This window comes from Pogona vitticeps, chromosome 3, assembly GCF_051106095.1.
Source record: "Pogona vitticeps strain Pit_001003342236 chromosome 3, PviZW2.1, whole genome shotgun sequence".
NCBI classification, from domain to species: Eukaryota; Metazoa; Chordata; class Lepidosauria; order Squamata; family Agamidae; genus Pogona; species Pogona vitticeps.
Genome location: NC_135785.1, coordinates 153,236,657 through 153,260,133, shown reverse-complemented (window position 1 = coordinate 153,260,133; position 23,477 = coordinate 153,236,657). Strand labels below are relative to the sequence as shown.

The 23,477-nt window shown below is 38.8% G+C and overlaps 1 long non-coding RNA gene across 1 annotated transcript in view; it reads right to left on the bottom strand.

Annotated features, from left to right (window-relative positions):
- The window catches only part of LOC144588454 (uncharacterized), a 31,763-nt gene extending 8,286 nt beyond the window's left edge, over nt 1-23,477 (bottom strand). Inside the window, exon 1 of the long non-coding RNA XR_013544030.1 lies at nt 1-23,477. This exon is cut by the window's left edge and continues 4,899 nt beyond it. This is a non-coding gene — a long non-coding RNA (uncharacterized LOC144588454).

Genomic DNA, 23,477 nt, shown 5'->3' with positions numbered 1-23,477 from the left:
GCCACTTAGTGATCCTGCCCATTGCAGTTCACCATTATCCCTGAAGGACTACAGTGTCCTCATGGTCAATTATACCTTTTCTCCATCCAGCAAGACTGATTTCCAGTAGGCAAATAGCAAAAACTGACCCAGATGGCAAACTGCCAGAAGTGGCAAATTTACAGCTCCACCTAAGAGCCACACACACGACTCCACTGTACAGCTCTTCAGTGCTGCCAATTTTATAAGGGCTGAGATGTAAGATGTCTCTAAGCAGGCATTATCAGTGGGTTGTTGAAGGGAATCACCTTCATGATGTGGCTTTCTGTCAAGACATTATGGACAATGCCTGGGTCTTAGAGGTTTCAGATCTCAGTCATTAGAAAACAGCCAGTTCTGTCCAATGTTGTTCTCCAGAGAAACATCTTGCCTTTGGGGTGGGTGGAATCCCCAAAAAAGTCACAACTGAGGAATACAAGGAGGAGTGGAAAGAGAAGGAGGAAGGAGCATAATATGTAAAACTTATTAACAGCACAGTCTTTTGCTCTTTAAGTCCCCCTCATTCTAACCAAGGTTTTCACAACTATAGATCCAGATTAGGCCATTTGCTCCTGCTGCTAGGCAACCATGGGGCCAGATGAGTATTCTGCTGCCATTTTCTCCTTGCCTTGGGTGTCACTGCATTTTGGTGGGGCACTACTGTCGTTGTCCCCATCCAAGGGCTTTCCCAGGCAAAGCTCCCACAGCAACATTCCTCAGGAGCACTGACTGAGGGAAAGCAGATGGGAACAGTCATGTCATGGGGACAGAGGGGTTTCTTTCCCCACCTGAGGAGGTAGGATCGCTTAGGACACCTCTGCTTCCTAGCCTGAATGTGATATTATCCCCACACCACCAGCTTCATGCCATATTGATGAAGAAGCCATTTTTGATACAACTAGAAAACGTGAAACAAAAATATTTGGGAAGTTTTTTTTTTTTAAAGAAAGTAATTACAGGTACAAATTCAAAGCTCCCAAAGGTATTAGTTACTGTTATAATTGCATTTTTAAAATAGACTCAATTCATTGTTAGCTGTTTTTCTAAAAGAAATCAGAACAGTAAAAGTTACTGGCTTGCTGGAAGACACACTCTTTTCATCCATCTTGTTACTGCCTTAACAGGCACAAGATTAGCACACAGCAACACTTGAACCATGAAGTATTTATACTCTTATCATGATTGAACAGAAAGTGATTAGAAAACAGTGCAGTGAAGATCTGTGCAGCCTAATACAACTTTGAGTTGATTCAAATCAAATGCCTGTAAAGCTGGCTCTTATGCCACGGAAATACTGTTTTATATCATTCTTAACTGTTTTAACAGTCACTTTTCAAACTGCCTTTTAGGAACAATCCTATTATTAGGTAGCGTTTGGCCACTGCCTCAGACAGCAGATGCATGGAAGATGTTGAAAGGTTGATATCTGTATGCAATACGGTTTGCCCTGGCACTCTTTCTTATATTCAGGCTAGCAGTGCAGTGAGTTTGGAAGTGCAGAGGTTCAACATGACAGCCCCATAGCCAGCAACGGGAGACAAGGGGAGCCAAAAATGCAGATAGCTGGATTGATTTTCATCAGCAATACAGAACAGGTCTTTTGAAAAGCTAGTCACTCTGAATTGACCATTCAAGAGCAAACTACTGTCAGACAGTTTGCATTACAAGGGATAGCTTGCTACAAGATGCTCTTCCTGGGAAAATCCATTTCTCTTCCAGCTACTGTGAGGACTGCAGCTAAGCTCAGAGGAACAGGGAAGCTGGAGCTGGAGAAATAACACCACAGTTCCTATTAATAAGGAAGTCCTTGGACTTTGACCCTGGGAAACCTGGCTCCACTCCAGTTTTGGCCCAGTATAGTAGAAGACAATGACCTGTTGCTCCTGCTGAAGTAACATTCGGCAAGCAGGCTGTTTTGCTCATTGTACATGGAATGAGAAGGGGCTGTCATCTTGTTCTTCACCTGCAGCAACAAAATACTGTATATTGGCCCACACCAATACATTTTAGTTTAATTAATACAAAGTGGAAGCTTTATGTTCAGATTAATCCCGTTTCTGAAACACTAGACAGGATCCAAAACATCACACAAAACTCCTGTGGACTGACTAAAGCTTCTGCCTTTCCATAAACAAGTCTTTTTGTCATCTCCCCCAAAGAAAACCCATACAATTCCTCAAAGTCAAGGAAGTCAAAGGGAGCTCCTCTTATAATAATAATCTTGGAACTGCAAAGCTGGAAGTGACCCTATGAATCATCAAGTCCAGCCCTTGTCAAGGAGGGACAGCAGGGAATTGGACTCCCTACCTCTTCCTCTGCAGCCAGAGTCCTAACCACTGAGTTATTCAGTATAGTACAAACTGTCTTTTAGGAACAGTCCTATTATTAGGTAGAGTTTGGTTTAGTACAATATACATCAGGTGTTTCAGTCACCAATGTCATTTTCAAAATATCACAAACTGATAGCCATTCTCAGAACAAGTATATAAACTTGAAAAGTATGGTGAGGTTTTAAAATATTTTGATCTGTATCATTTGTTTTATTTCCATTAGTGAATCCCTGGATTAAATATAATTTCAAACGTTTTCATCTTTGTTACCTGTGATTCATTTGGCTATTCATGTAGAGCAAGTCAGAGCTCATTAATTCAATTAGGGCAATTAGTTTAGCAAAGCAATGAATGTTCATCAATTGATGAATTGATGAACAATACAATGCTACGTGAAAAGCATGCAGTCAAAAGATATGGCATTATTAATTAAATTTTGCATTTTTATTGCCAATGAGATGAGCAATGTCAACATTTTGTAAACCTTTGTTATGCTTGAAATCTCAAAATAGGAGATACATATCATGTACAAATGTTATAAAGAGGAAAGGAGGAAAGTCGTAAGGTCCAGAAATGAGGAGGAAGAAAAAAGCAAGGAACGAGAATAAAGACATGTACATAGTTCTTGAACACTGCAGTTTGAAATCAGTTTAGCATAAGAAGAGCTGATGGAGTCCAGACCAATCTGGGGCCGCTACCTCTATCATTGCCCTCACCTGCTTTCTATCTACTACTGCTTCTGAGGAAGTTTGCTAGGAAAATTTTGCCCACCCACAGCTTTGCTTAAGAAACCTGTCCTGAAGAGAGGGTAGGAGTGGAATTTTTTTCCTTGGTTAGCTTCCTATTATCTCCTGATCTTAGGATTCCAGTCATTCTTCCCTTCCTCCAGATTCCACTTTTCATCCCACATTGTTCAAGAAGCTCCTCCTGCTACTGTGATGGTCCAGTTTTGTCCTGACTCTCAGTTAGCCACATCTGAATGGTCATGAAATACTACGATATCCTTACATTCATTTTGTGATTCCTGTTTTTTTTTAAAAAATTTCCATAGAAACAACAGAGAATGGGTTCATGACTGAACAGCTATAAACAGCCATGAAGACATATTAGAGTGTGTTTAGAAAAAAAAAATCTGAGAGCAGTCAAGCATGCTAGTTTTGCTTCCAATAATAAAATATTTATCAAAGTTCTAACAAACATATGCCAGTTGTTTACCTTTCAAAATCTAGAATACTGTATGTATGTGTTTGTGCATCACCTTACTTTTGCTGAGTACCAAAATGTCAGACATCAGCCCTATCATCTTCTTTCACAAAGCAGACAAAATGATTTATCAACAGTCATTTTATTTGCGCTTAAAACCATGCTCCTGACTGCTGATGGACTTACCTGTAACACTGTACTTCTGCCTCCTTCCTGAGCATTTGAACTCCCCTTAAACACTCAGATCAGGTGCCATATGGTTTTCACAAAGACAATAAGCAGGTGCTGTCTCAGTATGTCCAAGGAGAGATTGCCCCCACTGCTTTCCTTGAATTGCTTGAGCTTTATAACATTCATACACTCTGGCTATCACAGTTGCTTAGAGACAGATTGTTTATGACAGCAAGTGTCAGGGAAGGTAGCAAAGTTTCTGGTTGTCAGCTCCCCAATCCTCCTCTAATTATATGCTCATCATGCTGAGGTAAAACCCTTCCTGGGGAATAGACCATTAAATTTCGTTCTCCAAAGCCAGTATTTGTCTGTACTGTGCTATCAGTGTATTCTGAATTCCTATTGGGACAGTCACTGCTTGGCCTGAAAAGGATGTATTATTTTTAAACCTGGTCCAGGCAGTCTAAAGAAAAACAAAAATTAGGACACACTTGTTTTGCCCACAGCAAAAACAATATTGCGAGTCTGCCTTCTCATTTGTAAAGGCAGGCAAATCTATATGAGTGGGGAGCTATTTTCTTACACTGTCCTTTTCCCAAGAATATGTGTATGTGTGGATGGTGTGTGTCAGAAGAAACTGACTTGAAACTAGAGAGGCTATTTGTGAATGTTTGTTATACAGTCATGCAGTCGCACACATGCACAGTTACTTGAAAAAATAATCCAGTTCTTGTTTTGTTTATAGAAGATCCTCTTTTATAGCCATTTGCACACACAAAAAAGCAAGAAAAATGAAGCAAAACCATGAGGAGATCTCTTAAAACACAACAATGGTTTACAGTTCCTCAAAGCACTCTTACTAGCAAATGTGCTTTTCAATCCCCTATCTCTCAAGGCGAGTTCAGAAACAAGAATACAATTTTCTTTTGCAATGTTTATTCTTCCACTTTTGAGATTTTTCATAGAGTCCCATAGTGCTCACCCCACCTTCCTCTATGTGGTGTGTGCCACCACCAGATGACAACAATTCCTTAACCCCTCCACTAAGTTTGAGGTTGCTGTTTAACTTGCAACAGGGACTCAACCTTGGGCCTCCAGATGTTCTTGGACTTCAACTCCCAGAAATCCTGGCCAGCAGAGGTGATGGTGAAGGTTTCTGGGAGATGTAGTCCAAGAACTTGGAGGCCCAAGGTTGGGGACCACTGCCCTAGACTACCCCTTTTACCTAAGTCAGGAAAAATGCCAGAGTTCACTTTCCATGGCTACTTCAACATTGCCAGAGCTAAGATCTAAGCCTACACTATAAAACGTACTCATTATTTTACACAAGTTCCAATGAAAAACATATTTCCACATTTTTTGCAACAACAAAAAAGATACCTCTCTGCACAGCTAACTACCTTCATTACAGAAATCACTCTTTTCCTCACTACTTCCAATCTCTCAGACTAATTTTACTGAATTCTTATCTTAGCTCTTTTTTCCTCTAACACAAACTGCTCCTTCTCTCTCTCTCTCTCTCTCTCTCTCTCTCTCTCTCTCTCTCTCTCTCTCTCTCTCTCTCTCACACACACACACACACACACACACACACACACACACACACACACACACACACACACACACACACACACACACACACACACACACACACACACACACCTTATGCATATTAAACAGAGATGCATGAACTGCCAAAATGGCAGTTAATCTTTGTTTGTGGACATCCATGAATCCTGACCCAGAGATTTAGGAATTATTCCCAAACAAACCACAAATCAAGTTCCCACTGTTCCATTGCCTCCTTACCTTTCTTCCTTCTGCCACTGTCATTTTAAGAGGGCTTCACATGCTGGTGGCCTCTGCAAACACCCCTGCCTCTCGGGGGGGCGGGGGGGAGATGCAGAAAAGTGGCCTGGTCAGCCAACTATGAACATAGTTGGTAGCGAACTCAGGAGTTATGCTCATCACTGCTTCCTGAAAAAGAAAAAAGATTCCTGCTATAAATTTTCTTTCTTTCTTTAGCTTAATCCATCCAGGCATTTAGAAGATGGAGAATCTCAAAAATACTTTTTTTACTAGGTCTGGCTGCATATGCTTACTGAAGTATGCCATAGCCACTGCCGGTTCTTCAAAAACTAATCACTTTCATTGAGGTGCATGGGGTTTACTTCAGAGCAAGTTGGTAGAGTGGGACATCAGCTCACTCTACAATAACAACACTTGATATAATACACTGTGCCATGATTTATTTAATAAGAATAAAGCCAAAAGGAGAACCCATGTGTGAAGAAATAAGTACATCTTTTGATTCAATAGCTTGTAGAACCTCCTTTAGCAGATACTATAATGTGAAGTAATTGTTTTCTATACATATGACTATCAGTCTCTCACATTGTTGTGGAGGAATTTTGGTCCACTCTTCCTTACAAAGTTGCTTCATTTCATTGAGATTTGCAGGCATTTGTTTATGCACAGCTCTCTTAAAGTCTCACCATAGCATTTCAGTTGGGTTGAGTTTAAGACTTTCAATTGGACATTGAAACAGCTTGATTTTTTTCCAGACTTTTTTCCCCAGATTTGCTGGTGTGCTTGGAATTACTGTTCTGTTGCACAGCCCAGTTTGATTTTAAGTTTGTTCTCTCTACTCATTTTCAGTAACTTGTCTTTTATTGCCATTTTCAAAAATTTGACATTGACTTCCCTGGGCAGCTTATTTTTTCTAGTATATCTAGTACCCGATCTATAAGCTTTGGCTATTGATTGTCAGAATTTTTCAGGCTTCATTTCAATTTGTGGGGCTAATTCCCAACTTAGTAGGTCCTCTAAATCAGTGGTCCCCAACCTTGGGCCTCCAGATGTTCTTAGACTACAACTCCCAGAAGCCTTCACCATCACCTCTGCTGGCCAGGATTTCTGGGAGTTGAAGCCCAAGAACATCTGGAGGCCCAAGGTTGGGGACCACTGCTCTAAATCTTTGGCTTCTCCCTCTTGAATATTTTGAAATCTTAGAAAGTATGATGTGCATTCCATCTCCAAATACATCAAGCATTTCTGATCTGAAAGGCTCTCCTTCTTTATCTCTTCCATTTCATGTTCCAATTCCATTATATGCTTTTCTGCCACTCCTACTGCTTAGGTAAATTCTTCTATCTTCTGCATATTTTTTTCAATTTCCGTTTTAAGGCTTGACTTTTTTTTCTTTGATCTCTAAGGTCTGAGATATCATCTGCTCGGTAAGCTGTTTGATGAAGTTAGTTTGGATCTCCTGCATATAATTCTTAAAAGGGTCTAGGGTTATTAATTTTGATAAACCTGTTGCTTGTCCTGGGGGGTTGTCTTTACGCTTAGCCATCTCTGTAATTTAAGGATAGTCTTTACTTAAGAGAACTCTCTATATTAAATATAGAATTAAACCTGGCTGTATTACACAATATATATAGTCATAACATAGCCTTATCCCAATAGTTCAGAGTTCCATAAATCATCTATATGCCTTCAGCTTTCCCAAATCCCAGTAAGATAGATCTGTTCTTCTTCTCTTAATCAGCTCTTGTCTTCCAAGTCACTAGTTCCAAAATCCACCAATCTCCATGTCAAAAGGGCCAGCTAAGCCCAACTCCCCATTAACACCATCGATTTGTATCTCCAAATTAAACTGTAAACAATGAGATCACCGGACCAATAACGATGCCCATCTTCATGCGGAGTAGTGGGCCGGCTGCTGCCCAACTCCCACTTAGCACCTTGAATTATAAATCCACACAGTGTCGTGTCTCCAATCTGCTCTTCATAAATCCCTTCCTGTCCATCTAGTGTAGGGTTTTTCTTTATATATACAAAGTTAAGCTTTGGAAAAAACAGAAAAGTAACAAGACGCCAGGATCAGATGGGTTGCCGGCAGAATACTATAAAGCCTTACAGGAAGAAGCTATCAAGAAAGGAGAAAAAAAAATCCAGAATCATGGAAAGAGGCTCAGATAACTTTAATACACAAATCAGGAATGGAAATGAATCAAATTAAAAATTACAGTGGTGCCTCGCTTAACGACAATAATCCGTTCCAGGAAAATCGCCATTAAGCGAAAACATCGTAAAGTGAAAATAAAAACCCCATTGAAATGCATTGAAACCCATTCAATGTGTTCCAATGGGGTAAAAACTCACAGTCCAGTGAAGATCCTCCATACAACGGCCATTTTTGCTGCCTGTATAGCAAGGAATCTGTCCCTAAACACAGCGGGGAGCCATTTTAATCACCCGGTGGCCATTTTGAAACTGCCGATCAGCTGTTCGAAAAATGTCATTTTGCGAAGAATCGGTTCCTGAAGCAGGGAACCAATCATCGCAAAGCGAAATTCCCCCATTCAGACCATCATTTTGCGATCGCAAAAAGATAATCATTAAGCAGTTTCATTGTAATGCGGGGCAATCGTAAAGCGAGGCACCACTGTATAGACCAATATCTCTTTTAAATGTGGATTATAAGATATTTGCTTCAATTTTAGCTATTAGACTGAAAAAGGTGTTAACGCTGATGATATACAAAGATCAGACTGGCTTTCTCTCTAAAAAGAAATTAGGAACAAGTGTAAGAACAGTGATAGATATATTGGAATATTATGAAGTGCATCCAGAAAAACAAATGATGCTGATTTTAGATCAGAAAAGATGATGGGCCTCCAAGGAAGTTTCTTAGAAGTAGTTGAATCAATCTGTTCACAACAAAAAGCAAGAGTTAAGATTATTGGTCAAATCTCAGAAGAGATTCAAATTCAACCAGGTACTAGACAAGGATGCCGCTTATCACCTTTACTTTTTATTCTGACATTAGAAATACTAAATAGACAAATAAGGAATGATTCCAAAATTAGAGGGTTGAGAATAAAAGGAGAAGAGTATAATTTACAAGCTTATGCAGATGATTTGGTAATATTAGTAGAAAACCCAGAGGAATGTGTGTATTAATTGATACAATTGAAAACTTTGGGGCAGTCACAGGTCTCAAATTAAAATATGAAAAAACAAAATTCTTGACAAAAAATATGACACAAAGGGCAAAGAAATTAGAAATGGAAACAGGATTTGAACATAAGACAAAGATTAAATATTTGGGAATATGCATCACAAAAAACCCAAGTTTTTTTGGGCAAAACTACAACTCTCATTGCTAGGAAGAATTGCTATTATAAAAATGAATATCCTGCCAAAGTTATTCTTGTTTTAAAATTTACCAATATTGCTGAATTACATATAAATACATCAAGGAAGTTGATGCGGTGATTTCTAAGTTCATTTGGCAAACTAAAAATCCAAGAATAAAACTTAAAGTTTTACAAGACTTTTTTTAAAAAAGAGGAGGAATGGGTTTACCAAATGGCTTATTATACTATAAGATTTAAAGCATTGAGTTGGATAAAGAAATGGAATATGTTGGAAGATCAAAAACTTTTAAAATTATAAGGGCATGATTTAAGACTAGGATGACATGCATATATATGGTATGGCAAGGCTAAAGAACAAACAATTTTTTTGGATCATATAGTAAGGAAAGCATTATACCAGGTGTGGCAAAGATTTCGAGAGCAAATGTATAAAAAAATTCCGATCTGGGTAGCACTGCTCGAAGCCTTTACCCAACTCTCCTTAATGAAAGAAGAATGGAGATATATGTACAAAGAATTATTAACCAAAGAACAACAATTAAAAAATACACAAGACTTGAAGGAACTAGGTTTACAAATAGACTGGTGGACAATGTTAAAATTAGAATCAAGGTTTAAAAAAAGATAAAGCAGTGGGCTTTTATGAAAGGAAGGTACAGGTAGATGAATTATGGATTTACACTAGTGAGAAAAACATAAAAATGAAAAATTTACAGACAACAAGATGAGGCAGATCTGATACAGATACAAATGCAAAAAGCTAACTGTATTTTAAGATTTCCAAATGTCCCTGAGAAACAATCTGAGGATTTATTGGAAGTCACTGGCAAACTCCTGTCAACATGGTCTGGAATTGGAGAGAAGAGTTATTACAGAATATAGAAAAGGCTGTTTTCAGCATATATCAGAAAGAACTGTGTACCCGAAGAAATTCATATTTGTTTCATAAAAACAACTTTTAGAGACAGAATACTGAGAACAACACAAGATAAACAGTGCAAGAAGGTAGGGATGTTGAAGCTTTTAAACGTATGAGGGTTTTAAGATTTATGTCAGGGAGAATAAGGGAAAAAATTTTAAACTGTGTTTAAGATGGTATTTAACACCAACAAAATTAAATAAAATTAATGCTAGTTATCTGAATGTCTATTGGAAATGTCAGAAGGAAATTGGTACATACTTTCATATGTGGTGGGAATGTGAAAAAGTACAAAGATTTTGGAAACAAATGTTTAAAGAATTAAATGAGATATGTGGAAAAGACATAGAAATGAATCCTGAGATTGCTTTGTTATCAATATTTGAGAATATGGAATATGATAAGATGATTAAAGAATTGATAACTAATTTATTAACAGCAGCGAGATTAATAATAGCTAGGCAATGGAAATCAAAATCTGAATTTCAAATAGATGAATGGTATAGTGAAATATAGAACATAGCTCTAAATGATAAATTAACTTGTAATTTAAAGGTTAAGAAAAGAGAATTGAAAAAGAATAGTTTTTATGAAATATGGGGCAGATTCTTGGAATATGTATTAACAAGAGGAAAAGGGAAAGCTCCAAATCAAGAATCAATGCAGTTCTGGAGAAGAGAACAATAAAAGAAGAGGAAGATTATAAATGGAGGAAGAAGATTATAGAGGTCCCATCTACAGTGGGGAACACAGTTATATTGTATTTTGATTTTTGTATTTTATGTTTTAAATAAATAAAAACTAAAAAAAATTAAAAAGAAAACTATTCTGAAAGCATTAGGAAAAAGAAATCACTGGGAGCAGATGTGGCAATCTTGTCCGAAGTCCATATCCCACCCCCCAGGCTTTCACGAGGTTCTCGCTCTTCTTTCTTTGTCGCTGCCACCAAATATTAATACCTTAATATCAATAGAGTATGGAGACAAGTGTGCTGTTCAAAACTCAAGTCTTTTGTTTGATCAGAGAAGTAAATAAATGATGAATATTCATGGAATAAATCACAGGCTGTCAATCATTTGTATTTGAATAAAATCTGATATAACTTTAACACTCTTTTAACTCTCTGTTTCAACCTATACTATTACAGATCTCTAACTCACTTTCAAGTTACACACAGTCTCTCACTCACAGAATCTCCCTTAGATTCCATACACCAGTCTTTATATCCAGCTTCCTCCCCCCTTGGCTCTGCCTTCTGTCCACTCATTGGCTCCTTCTCTGTTCTGCGGTGGTGGACAGGTGAGGGCAGGGCTGTTTGCTGCAACCTCCCCCTTAAAAAGTTGTTTTATGGGGTAAAACCTATAGTGGTTTACCCTCATGAACAATGAGGAGCTTCCATGTGGTACTTTACAGCATTACAATCAAAACTTACCACCTTTAAACATAAGGAATAATTAAACAACTTATATGCTTGCTATACATTAAACCTTGTAATTCAGTTACTAGTTCAATTACAATACTCACCATTTCAATTAGATACACAGGTGCCTACTCAACAACATCACATAACACTTTTAATACTTATTGTAGTGATCCGCCCCGCCCTCACCTGTCCGTCACAGCTGAACAGTGAAGAAGGAGCCCATGAGTGGACGGAAGGTGGAGCCAAGGGGGGAGGGGGCTGGATATAAAGGCTGGTGTATGGGGTATGAAGAGAGTTCCTGGTAGTGAGAGACAGTGTGAAACTTAAAAGTGAACTAAGAGTGAGTTAGAGATCTGTGAGAACGATGAATGTAATAGAGAATTAAAAGGAGTGTAAAGTTAAAGTAGAATTGATTCAAATATAAGTGATTAGCAACCTGTGATTTACCTATTGAATATTAATCGTATGTTAACTTCCCTGATCTAATAAATGAGTTAAGTTTTAAAAGTACACATGTCTCCTTGAGTGAATGGTATTGAGGCAGCAATATCTGGTGGCAGCGAAGAAAGAAGAAGGGCAAGAACCTCCTGAAGGCCTGGGGGAATAGGGGCTTCGGAGGAGACTGCCACACTTACATACAATTTGCCCCACTGTTAGGGTTAAGCTACGTTTCAACCTATTTAGCTTTTGATAGGTCACCCCTGTGCCTTCCCAATACAGTCATGCATGTTTTCTCTTGGGCTTTTCCCTTCTCTTATATCAACCGAAGTTCATTTTCTGGCCCCAAAGTTTGACTAGATAGGTTTGGGCTGTATAAGTTGTAACTGCCTGTGGGTGTGCATCCCCGGTGTCAACCTTGTGCACTACACCCTTGGCTTCTCCTGGCTTGTTCGAGAAATCCAGCTTGAATTCCATAAGCACAGCTCTAGCTTCTTTTTGTTGCGCTGGGGAAAGTGAGTGTCTGATTTGGACCTCCTCTGGGGCGTATTTGGGTCCGCCCCTCCTTTCCCCATAAGGTAACTTGAGGTTTTCACTGTCTGCTTCTTTCAATGCCAGCAGAACAACGTTTTCCTTTCTACAGTGTGGCTCGATCATTTCTACCCGGTCCACTATCCTGCCTGTCTTTCCCTTTAACAGTTCAATGTAATCTTGTACACTTGGGAGGTTACTTTCATCATCTTGGACAGGAAAGAGATTCCTAAAAACTCGAAGAACTCAGAAGCAAACTTCATGCTACCCATTTGCCTCAGCAGAGCATCTGCAATGGTCTGATTCTCAATTTTTCTCAGGGGAACTGCTTGAGGATAACGTGCTGCATAATCAACGATAGTCAGGATAAACCTGTTTCCTGTCTGGGTAACTCTGGGCAACAGTCCAACTATGTCTAAACCAATGCCTTGTAAAGGGTTTGAAACTATAGGTAAAGGATGCTGTTTGGCTTTCGTTTTGTCATTGCTGTTTCCTTGCCTCTGACACATGTCACATCTCTAGCAAAATTATCCTTTCTGCTTCCCCATCTCAGGCCAGTAAAAGTTTTGGGATATTCTTTGTTTAGTTTTTGTGATGTTCAGATGTGCTGAAAAGGTACAAGCATGCCCCTATTCCACTAACCCCACTTGATATTTGAGAGGCACAACAAGCTGTTTGTGGTGAGTCTCCCCTCCCCTTCTGGGATTCACTAAGGTCTCTCTATACAAAAGGTCTTTTTCTAGGAAGAACCTTTCTGGACTCTCGGGGGTTAACTGACCTTTGCCAACTTTCTCAAAACATTGATCCAGCATGGGATTTGTTCTTTGTTCCCTTTTAAATGTGTTTCCTAGTGGAATCTTAATTGGTATTAATTCAGCTGTAGGATCCTCTCCCCTCACCAGCTCTGTTTGAATTTCGCCCTTTTCCTCTGCTTTGCCTTCTTCTTTCTGCTGGGAGCAAGTCTGCACTAAAACACGTTTGACATGCTTAGTGAGATCGATCCCAATTAAACAAGGCACAGGCAATTGAGCAGCTATGCCTGTCCTCCATAATCCTTTCCACCCTTGATATCTTATAGGTACATCAGCCACTGGCATGGTAATTATTTCTGTACCTATCCCTTTAACTGTCAGGCTTTCACCTGCCAATATGTACTCTGGAGGGATTATGTCTGGATGGCACAAAGTAACCTGAGAGCAAGAGTCTTTCAGAGCCATACATTTTGTCCCATTTATGTAAATGCTGTCCCCAGAACTTTTAAAACCTCCTAGTTGGTCTCTATTAAATAGCATTGGATGATCTCAGCTACAGGCAGCTGTTCTGCTTGCTTTTCTGGACCCTCTGCCCTAGCTGCACTCGTATTATGAGTTACTGTTTCGCCATTCTCTGAGGCAACTTTGTTTTGCTGCACACTATACACTGACTTAGGCTTGAGTAAATTTGCCTGTTGAGTCCCTTCTTTAGCTTTAGCACAATGTGAAATGAAATGGCCTTTCTCACCACATCCAAAACAAGACCTGAAGTTTCTCTGTTCTGCGCTAAGGGTCTTACTTCCCTTCCCTTCCCAGTTCTTGTATTTTGGCTGGCTTTGTTCTGTGGGCTTGCCTACAAAATGGCCACCACCTGCCTGTTGGTTGTTGAAGTAACCCTTGGGCTCCTTTTTACTGTCCCCCCCAGGTTTTTCTTCCCACTTTTACCTCAGAAAAATTTGGGTTTCGAATGTGTGAAATAAAATCTGCGACTCCTCCCAATTCTTGAACATCTTTAGGCTTTTTATCTCTCACTAGGTACCTAAGGTCTCCCGGTAGAAGTGAATAGAACTGCTCTAGCCCCATGATGCTCTTAATATCTTGTACAGTTTCAACTCCTTCTTACTGAAGCCATTTGTCAAGATATTTGATCAAATTTCCCCCAAATTGAGAGTAGGATTCTTCAGGTTTTTTTTGTCAGTGCTCTGAACTTTCATCTCAAATGCTCAGCATTGATGCCATAGAGTGAGAATACCAACTTTTTTAATTCTTCAAAATCTAAATGACATCTGGACGTATATATTTGCCAACTTGCCACTTATCTGAGACCTCATCACAATCATATATTCTGATCCCCTCACTTCAAAATCATCGCAAGCACACTCGAACATAATAATGAAAGATTCAGGATCATCTCCCTTTCTAAATACAGGGAACCTTTTAAGCAATCCCCCCCCCACTCTGCTGCCTTGAACTGGCTTTGCCCCTCTTTCCCCAGCCCCTCTATCTTTGGGGAATGGCTTTGGTTGAGCTTTCCCCCTCTTCCTATGCCCTACGGGGCATAGGAAGAGGGGGAAAGGGATCAGAGCAATGAAAGCAATCCCACATCCCCTCTGCCTTTGCAAAGGCAAACCCCTCTGATCCCTTTCTCTCTCTTCCTATGCCCCCACAGGGCTTTGGAAGAGGGGGAACCCCAACCCAAGCCATCCTCCAGCCCCTGGGATGGGTTTCCTTTTGGGCAGACTTTAGCAAGCCTCCCAAAGGGAAAATCCCTCCCTGCTTATGCCCCTGAGGAACCGCTGATCCGTGGGGGCATAAGTAGAGAGGGAACCAACAGATAAATATAAAAGGGTTATATGTTGCTTCTCTTTTGTTGGGGTCTCTGGATTCCAAGAATACGAAGCAACAAATATCTGATGATTTGTTTTTATATTCCGCCCCATGTCTAATTTAAAGTTTATGGTTGAAATTTCTAGCGGTATGAGAAGTTAAAGGTTGGTGGTTTGTGTGAATAACTTAGCAAGTAAAGCATTTCACTTTACTTCTTAAAACTGGTTGTAAAGTAATTTACTCCAATTCTTAGGAAACATAGAAATGTAAATAATAGTAAAAATCATATAAAATAACATGGAGCAAGACAGCAGGAGTGATAGTATAAATGTTGGGACCAAATATGTCCTTTCCCTTTTGAAAAAAAAAAAACTAAGAACTCCAGCTGAGGAGAAAGGTGGGGGAAGTGGCAGGGTTACTTCCCTTCTTTCTCTCCAACCTTCACCCGTGTCCTCCCTTCTCACTGCAACTGTCTTCAGTTGCTGTTGCTACTATCTCCTACTTGCAAGTAACCCAGGTAAAATTATAAGCAAGCAGGGTAAACTTATTCAAAAGTATCTTGGGTAAATTTGTTAATGAGTCAACCTTTCTTTGAGAGCATCCCAAGCCACAATACAAAGCACAGTAATTTTGCAGCTTAAATGAGTAAAGCAAAGCAAAAAGCAAAGTGTGCTGCTTATATACCACCCCCTAGTGCTTAAAGCACTGTCTGGGCAATTTGCAAGTTAATTATGCAGGCTACATATTCTCCCCCTCCCCAGCAAGCTGGGTACTCATTTTACTGACCTTGGAAGGATAGAAGGCCGAGTCTACCTTGAGCCAGCTACCTGGGATTGAACCCCAGGTCATGAGCACAGTTTTGGCTGCAGTACAGCTGTTTAACCATTTAAGCCATCATCAAACTACATTTTAGCCTTGGTGGGAGATTTTGATCCATACTGGTTAAAAGCCCCATCATCCCTAATATTTTTAAAAAGCAATAAAAGGTGATTTTCAGGCTAATGAACTATAACAATCCATTTTTTCCAAAGTAACAACTTTGTCTGACACGAAATGAAGTTTCACTGAAGCTTGAACTCATTACATATATTAACTCAACTAAATGGGTTTAACTTAAGTGAACTCATCATCATCATCATCTTTTTCTTGCCCTGTCATGCGAAGAATACAATCTAAAATTGAAATTTAGGCTACCATTTTAATACACAGCCATGATAACCCACTATTGAAACAATGAGATCCATATGAATACTTGTTTGTAGGATTTTACAGCATCAGCTATGTAGTTCATGGTCATGCAGAAAAGGAGCGGGAGTGTTCAGTGGAAAAACTGGAGCTAGAGGGAAAGATATTCAGCTGCTAATTTATGTCTGTACATTGTCCCAGTATGTCATTTCAGAGTATACTTGGAAGTCAAAATGGAAGCTCTCTGATTCAATTGGTGACATGAAGAACCTACAGAATGTGTTAAGAGTATTTAGGCCCTGTTTGTCAGTAGAACTTCAGCAACTACTGTAGGAAGCTAGGGGCTGATACTAGCCTGTTCAGAGTAATTCCATGTGGTTCTTGGGCTCTTTGTATCCAGGTCTTAACTAAGCACATACTTATTTGTTTCAAGTGGATCCAAATCAAATGGATCCACTTATTTTGAAAATACCATTTTGGTCAGCCTCTGACAGTTCTGCTTCTTCCAAAACATCTCCTTGGTGCCTCATCTGTACCACCATTATGAAGATCCACTGACAGTCTGGGGCTAACAAGCTAACTACAGCAGTACAAACCATGTTCAGAACTTAAAATACAATAGAAGTTGAACTAGGGGGCTATTGCAACCTGATCAAATTTCCCTTTACTTGCCCATTTGAAAGGTTTTGCATCTGCTTCTTACTATTAAAGCAGGCAAGGGAGGAAATAAAAAAGGCTGCTTTGGAGGTAGAAATTATGCAAAAGGTGATGATGGAACCTCTTAGCCATATAACAAGATGTATTAGATGTATAACGGCTGGAGAGATGAGCTCATTTTGGTATAGCAAAAATTCTGCTTCAGCGCTATTGGTGCTACTGTAAGCTTTCAGCTGCCAGTGAAGAAAGGGCACAGCATGAAGGCAGCATGCTCTCACATTTTTGCAAGTAAGGGACTAAAATATTACTTAATAAAAGGAATATGCCAGACTTCCAAAAAAATAATAATAAAAGAATCACTGACATGTTCTGCAGAGGAGACTCATGAAATTATTCCATTTTTTGAAACCATGATGTCTGAGGTTTTAGGAGCTGTAGATGTATGATTGTGGGAGCACTATGGGATCATTCTAGACTCTTCTAAAGAAAGTAATCATTTATTCCTTTTTTTAAAAAAATGTGGTTCACTCTCTGAGATGTACATAGAAAGAAGAGAAGAAAAAGAAATAGCTGTAAGATGTTGTGAGACTGTGCAGTCAAAGTCTGTAGTTAGTGATTATCCTCTCAAAAAGTATTACCATACCAGATGTCAAAAGGCAACAGTGCCAAATATCAAAGATTAATGAGGGGCATTCAAATGAGGGGCACTCAAAAATTACATATAAGGTGGATGAATCTCTCAGTTTCACTTCCTTCCTACTTTTTAAAAAATGTATGTTCTTTGTGCCGTATTTCAGAAGAAAGGTATGGATATTGAAAGATTTCATAGGTAAACAATACATGGTGTGTTCTTGGACTACGACTCCCAGAATTCCTCAGGCAACATGACCAAAATCAAATAAAATTCCTCTCCCATTTCTCCTTATATTGCAATCTAATCTAGAAAGGTGAGGTGGCTGGTGGTAGAGTGTGGCCCCTCCACCGGCTATTCAGGGCAGCTGGCATTGGAGGAAGCAAATTGAAGCTGAGCCCCTTGAGAGCACAAATCTCATAAAACTTCCATCTCTCAATGCTACAATGCAAGAGTAAACATAAAAGGTAAAGCAGCCAGCTTCCTGGAGTGTGAGGAACACTTTGGACCCTGACCCCTTACTGCTGCCTCTGCCACCACAATCTAGCTGCTAATGTCATTATTGCTGCTGCCATAATTGCTACCAAATTATGGTGGCAATGGCCATCAAAGTCTGTGGTGGAGAAGGTGTTAAAGCACACACCTTGTTAAAGGTGTGTGCTTTAACACACCTCTCCAACCTTCTTGGAGAGAAAAGAGGAAATAAGAATTTTAATGCCACACTGCTGCTAGGTATAAATGGCAGCAGCAATGGGATGGGGTAGCAGAGAACAACTGTGATGATCACTGAAACAGAGGAAAAGCGAATTGCCTTGAAAAACTCAGAGAAGAGCCTCATGGCGCAGTGGTTAAACCACTGTACTGCAGCCAAAACTGTGCTCACGACCTGGGGTTCAAATCCCAGGTAGCTGGCTCAAGGTTGACTCAGCCTTCTATCCTTCCGAGGTCGGTAAAATAAGTACCCAATCCGCTGGGGGGGCGCAATGTGAAGCCTGCATAATTAACTTGTAAACCGCCCAGAGAGTGCTTGAAGCGCTATGGGGCAGTATATAAGCAGCACGCTTTGAAGAGAGAGAACAAAAAGAGTCAGCAACAATTGTCCAAACCAGTGGAGCCTCCCAGCAAGATAGGATAGTAGTTACCTAATCATTAACTAGGATTGGCTAAAATAACTCTTTGATCTTATGCTCTGTCCCTAAGCGGAAGGGCATAATAAGGAGCTACCATGCCTCTTGGCTCTAGACCTTTACCAGGCTACAATTCTATGTTTACCATGTCTAATAAGATGCACACTATTCTATGGCCCCAAAGAAATTAACTGAATTTGCTCAATAAAATCTTCATCTCAGCCTCCTTAAATCCAGAACCCACCTCCCATCTGTTTGGTTCAAAACATTCAGAGATGCTTTTGCCTATAACACATGTATGGACACTGTAAACCATATGTGTGGTGGCCACCACAAATTAGGCTTATAGGTATCATTGCATATACTGTTTGACAATGCAAGCAAACATCATACATCGGCCAAAATGATATAATATTATAGAGTATACTGTGACAAAGTATTTGTTTAAGCCTGCATTCAAAAATAGGCTTCATGAGACTAGACCTCACAGGATATACTGTGCACACCACAATCTCCACAGAAAAAAAGCAAAGAATTCTTAGGGACAAAATCTCTAATCATTTCAATCCTTTTTTTACATTCATTACAAAATTTATTAATCATATTTTGCCAATCCCTGAACTCCTCATCTAGTATCTTTATCAGTAACATCATAAACAAAAAATTAATCTTAAATTTTTCATTTTATGTCATTTTACATACTGTTATTCTACGAAACCATAAACATCCAGTATTAATAAGATAATCTAATTTCTTTTTAATTTCTTGCCTCAATTTATCAAAATTTTCCTTTTTCAAATGCTGTAAATTCTTCGAACAATATGTATGTTAACTTCATACTTTTCCTAATTATCTCTTTTTCCTTTTTATCATAATTAAACAACATATTTATCAATTTATCTGTAACACAGTAATCTCTCCAAATTATTTTAGAATGTGTTATAAGCTGTTTCTTCACCCTCAATGGATTATCTATTGTCAATAAAGTATTATCAGTACATAAACTAATCTTATTTTTTCCTTAAAACCTATACCACTGATTAGTTTTCTTCTCTAATAACATTCACTAACAATTCTATTACTAAAGCAAACAATAGTGGGGAATGGGGCTTCCCTATCTAGTACTTCAGCCTAGGAATATCTGCTCTAACATCATTAACTAACACAGACACAGTACTCTCTAACTGATTTATCATACCTTTAAACCACTCTCCAAAACCTAATATATTTACGTATTGTCATTTTTAATGTTAGCCATTCCCAAATGTCAGGGTCGGTGTAAAAGATAATGTAGGAAAACTACAGTCCATAATAAGTGACAGACTCATAATGGTCCCAATAAATATCCTTGTACCATCCTTTGCACATCTCAGACATACGTAAGGAAGTGTGAAACTCAGCCTTTGGTAAATGGTATATTTGCAGGAAGCTGAAATGTGTGTAAATTATGACACAAATTTCTGTAAGGAAGAAACTGATTGAAAACTACATACCAATATAAAATCTATCTATCATGGTATCTCATTTATCAACAAGGTTTTTATATCATTTTTTAAAAGAGGATAGCATGACTTTTGGAACAAACATATATTAAAATGCTAGATTCTTTGCACCATTTTGGTCTGAAAGACTACTCACTCAGTTCCTATAGATCCATGGCTGAAATCATTATACTGTGTCCCTAATCCTTGAAACATTTCTCTTTTTTAGTGTATCATTCTACCAGAAATTTAGAATTTTTGGGAGAGATAGTCCAAAGAAGGAATTTTTTTCGAGTTCTGCTATATCCACCAGCCAGTGCCTCAAGATGATATCTATTTCATATTCATAAAACTATGAAAGGCTACAGACTGAAGTAAAAATGAATTCAATTCTTCGAAAAAAACTCTGATTTATGAACATGAGATATTGTGCTTCTGTACCCATGATTCAAACAAATCAGGAAATGGCCCAATATTGCTACACAATATTGTGTCAGTGTTGCCAGCAGGAAAAAGGATGCCAAGCTTTACACAGCAAAGGGCAGTCTCAATGCTGACAACACCAATGGCGGCAGTCAAGATGGTCTACAGGATACCCTCCCTCTTGTACTCACTACCATTTGCAAAGTGACAGCAAGCAGATAAAAATACTAGAACCTAATTCCATTTTTCAAAAGCTCCAGGGATATCAGAGACTTATTCTACTTTATTTCTCCTTTCTGACCAGAACTTCCCTAATTTTATGCAGCTGCTAAAGTCCTGCAGTTCTTTGTCAATATACTGAATCTGTTTCTGGTTATTAGTAACATGAGGTTTCATTCACAATCTATGGTTCAGTATACTGCTGTGTTGTATAGAATATTACATATTGTTCACTGATTTACTTATTTAGTCCTTCCATTTTATCATAATAAATATTAATAAGTGTGTGTGTGTGTGTGTGTGTGTGTGTGTGTGTGTGTGTGTGTGTGTGTGTGTGTGTGTGTGTGTGTGTGTGTGTGTGTGTGTGTGTGTGTTAAGATACTGTATGTGGTAAACGGCACAATAACATAGTAACATTTCATAGATCTCACAAAGGCCTTTGATTTGGTTAGCAGGGAAGCCTTTTTAAAATACTTCCCAAGACTGGCAGCTAACAACTAACATCGCTGATATGGTAAACAACTTTTAAAATTCATTTCTTCCTTTTGAAGGCTGTTTTTTTTCTACATAAACCTTCAGAGGGAAAGATAAGGAATGTGTACATCTAGTTAAACTCTGTGTTGATTTAGAGTGGAATACTGCTTTTGTTTTTGAGTCTGATAAGCTGTTATTTAGAGCCTTGCTTCTAATGAGAGCTTCCAACAACAATGTTCATTCCTAAATATTCTTCTCTATGCCAAAGAGGAAGGACAAGGCTGTTAAAATTCCTGCTTGGACAAGAGGTAAAGCTAAAGATAAAAATTCAGACAAGCTATTGGATCACAGTCTGGAACACTTGAGGAGGGTGGAGGCTGCATTAGGGGATAAAAAGAGCCAGAGAGCAAAGTCTCACCATTCCAAGCTGTAGATAAGCAAGAAGCAATGGACGAACTGACACAGGTTGTGAAGGACATGTCCTGTAAAATGAGTCAGGAGTTTGAGCAAGCAGCGAGACAAGACAAGTCTATTGAAATGAGCATTAACAAACTTGAAGATCAAGTCATAGGAATGACACAGGAGTTGAAAACTGTCAAACTGAAAGTTAAGGAAGTGGTAGATAGGGCAGAAGCAAATGAGACTAAGATAAGCAGGTTGGATGAGAGAATCAGCTAAACAAACAAAAAGCTGATTTATCTGGAAGACAATTCCAGAAGATCCAACATTAAAATAATGAATTTTCAATTGCAAAATGGACAAGACCTCAAAAAAGAGATTATAATGTGGGTTAACTCCATAATGGGCAGACAACACTTGGATGAACAGGACATAGAAAGAGCTCATTTTGTTGGTAATCCCAAAAGCCCAAGGACAAGACCAGCGGTGGTGAGGTTTTTTAATTATACAAAGAAAGAACAATTTATGAGAGAAATAAAGCAAAAACAAAACCAGCTGGTCTACAGAGGCACTAAGCTGTAGATTTTCCAAAATTTAAGCAGTGACTCTTTAAATTGAAGAAAATTTATGAAGACTGTTACAGCAGTAGCGATCAAAAATAATCTCAAATACCAATGGGGCCATCCTGGGTTTGTTGAAAACTTGGAACAATCAGGTTCTATTTAAAATCTACTCATGTGAAGAAGGTAAAGACCCGTTGAAGGCATAGAAACTCTGGCAGGAGGAAGATGGTGGTCAGGAGTTAACTCCGACTTCATGCAAAAAAACAGAAGGTTGAAGCAGAAAGGGCCAGATTTCTGAAGGGTTAGAGGACAGATCATCTGCTGTCTCCCCCCTCCTTCTAAATATTTTAATTTTTTAACTTTTACTTTTCTTCTCTCTTTCCTTCATTCATTTATATCAATTTTTTTCACTTTCTTTCTAGTTTTTAGTGTTAACTATACTAATTATATTAATAATAGATGCCAACAGAAATAATAAAACAAAAATTATTAATAGTTATGTATTTTAATAGTTTGATTACTTATAATTACAGGGGAGAGAGGGGGTGGAGAAGGGGGGTTCAGCGTTATCAAATATTAAGAATTGCAAAAATTGAATAAAAAGAGCAGAGGCGAGGTTCTGGTTGTGGTTCTGCCGCAGAATGGTGGCATTCCCCCCCCCCTTGTGCCCTTGCTAGTAGTTATAGTGAGGGAATATGGTGGGACGGGGGGAAAATAGATGTTCAGTGGGTCGTTAGGGGTAAATCCTTATATGTTTGGGTTACGTTCAATTTAATTTTTAGTGTAGTTTGTTTGCTTGTTGGGGGGATGGGTTGCACATGGGCCTGTTAGGAGAAGAGACTTTGAACTGAAATGGGCAAGAGAATAAGACTAGCCACTTTAAATGTGAAAGGCCTGGGATCAATAGTGAAAAGAAGAAGAATAGAAGCTTTATTGAAGAAAGAGACTGTTTTGCAAGAGACTCATCAACCAGAAGATGGAATCAACGAACTTAAAATGAATAATATATACATTAATGAAAAACAATTGGAACTTCTAAATCTAGAGATGTGGCAATGATAATTTTTAAAAATTGTGAATTTACAGTGAAACAGGTAGCAAAAGATTGTAATGGTAGATTTATAATAATACAGGGTAAAATGGGTTTGGAAGAATATACTTTGGTTAATGTTTACACACCTAATAATAAACAATGAGATTTTTATGACATGGTTATTAAAGAATTTGTGAAGGTAAAGAAGGGTTATGTTATTATGGCAGGGAATTTCAATATGGTTATGGATAAGATAAAGGATAAAACTTTTTATGATCAGAATGATGTTCTCCAAAGAAACACAATACAGTGGTGCCTCGGTTAGCGATCGCTCTGTTGAGCGATGAATTCGCATAGCGAGGGGTTCCCCGCCATCGCTGGAGCGTTCGCTCAGCGATGGCCCCTATGGCGTTTTTTCGCTGTGCGACAATCGCTAAGCGATTCGCTTAGCGATTTTCGCACAACGAAGCGGGGGAAAACAGCTGATCGGAGGTTCCAAAATGGCCAC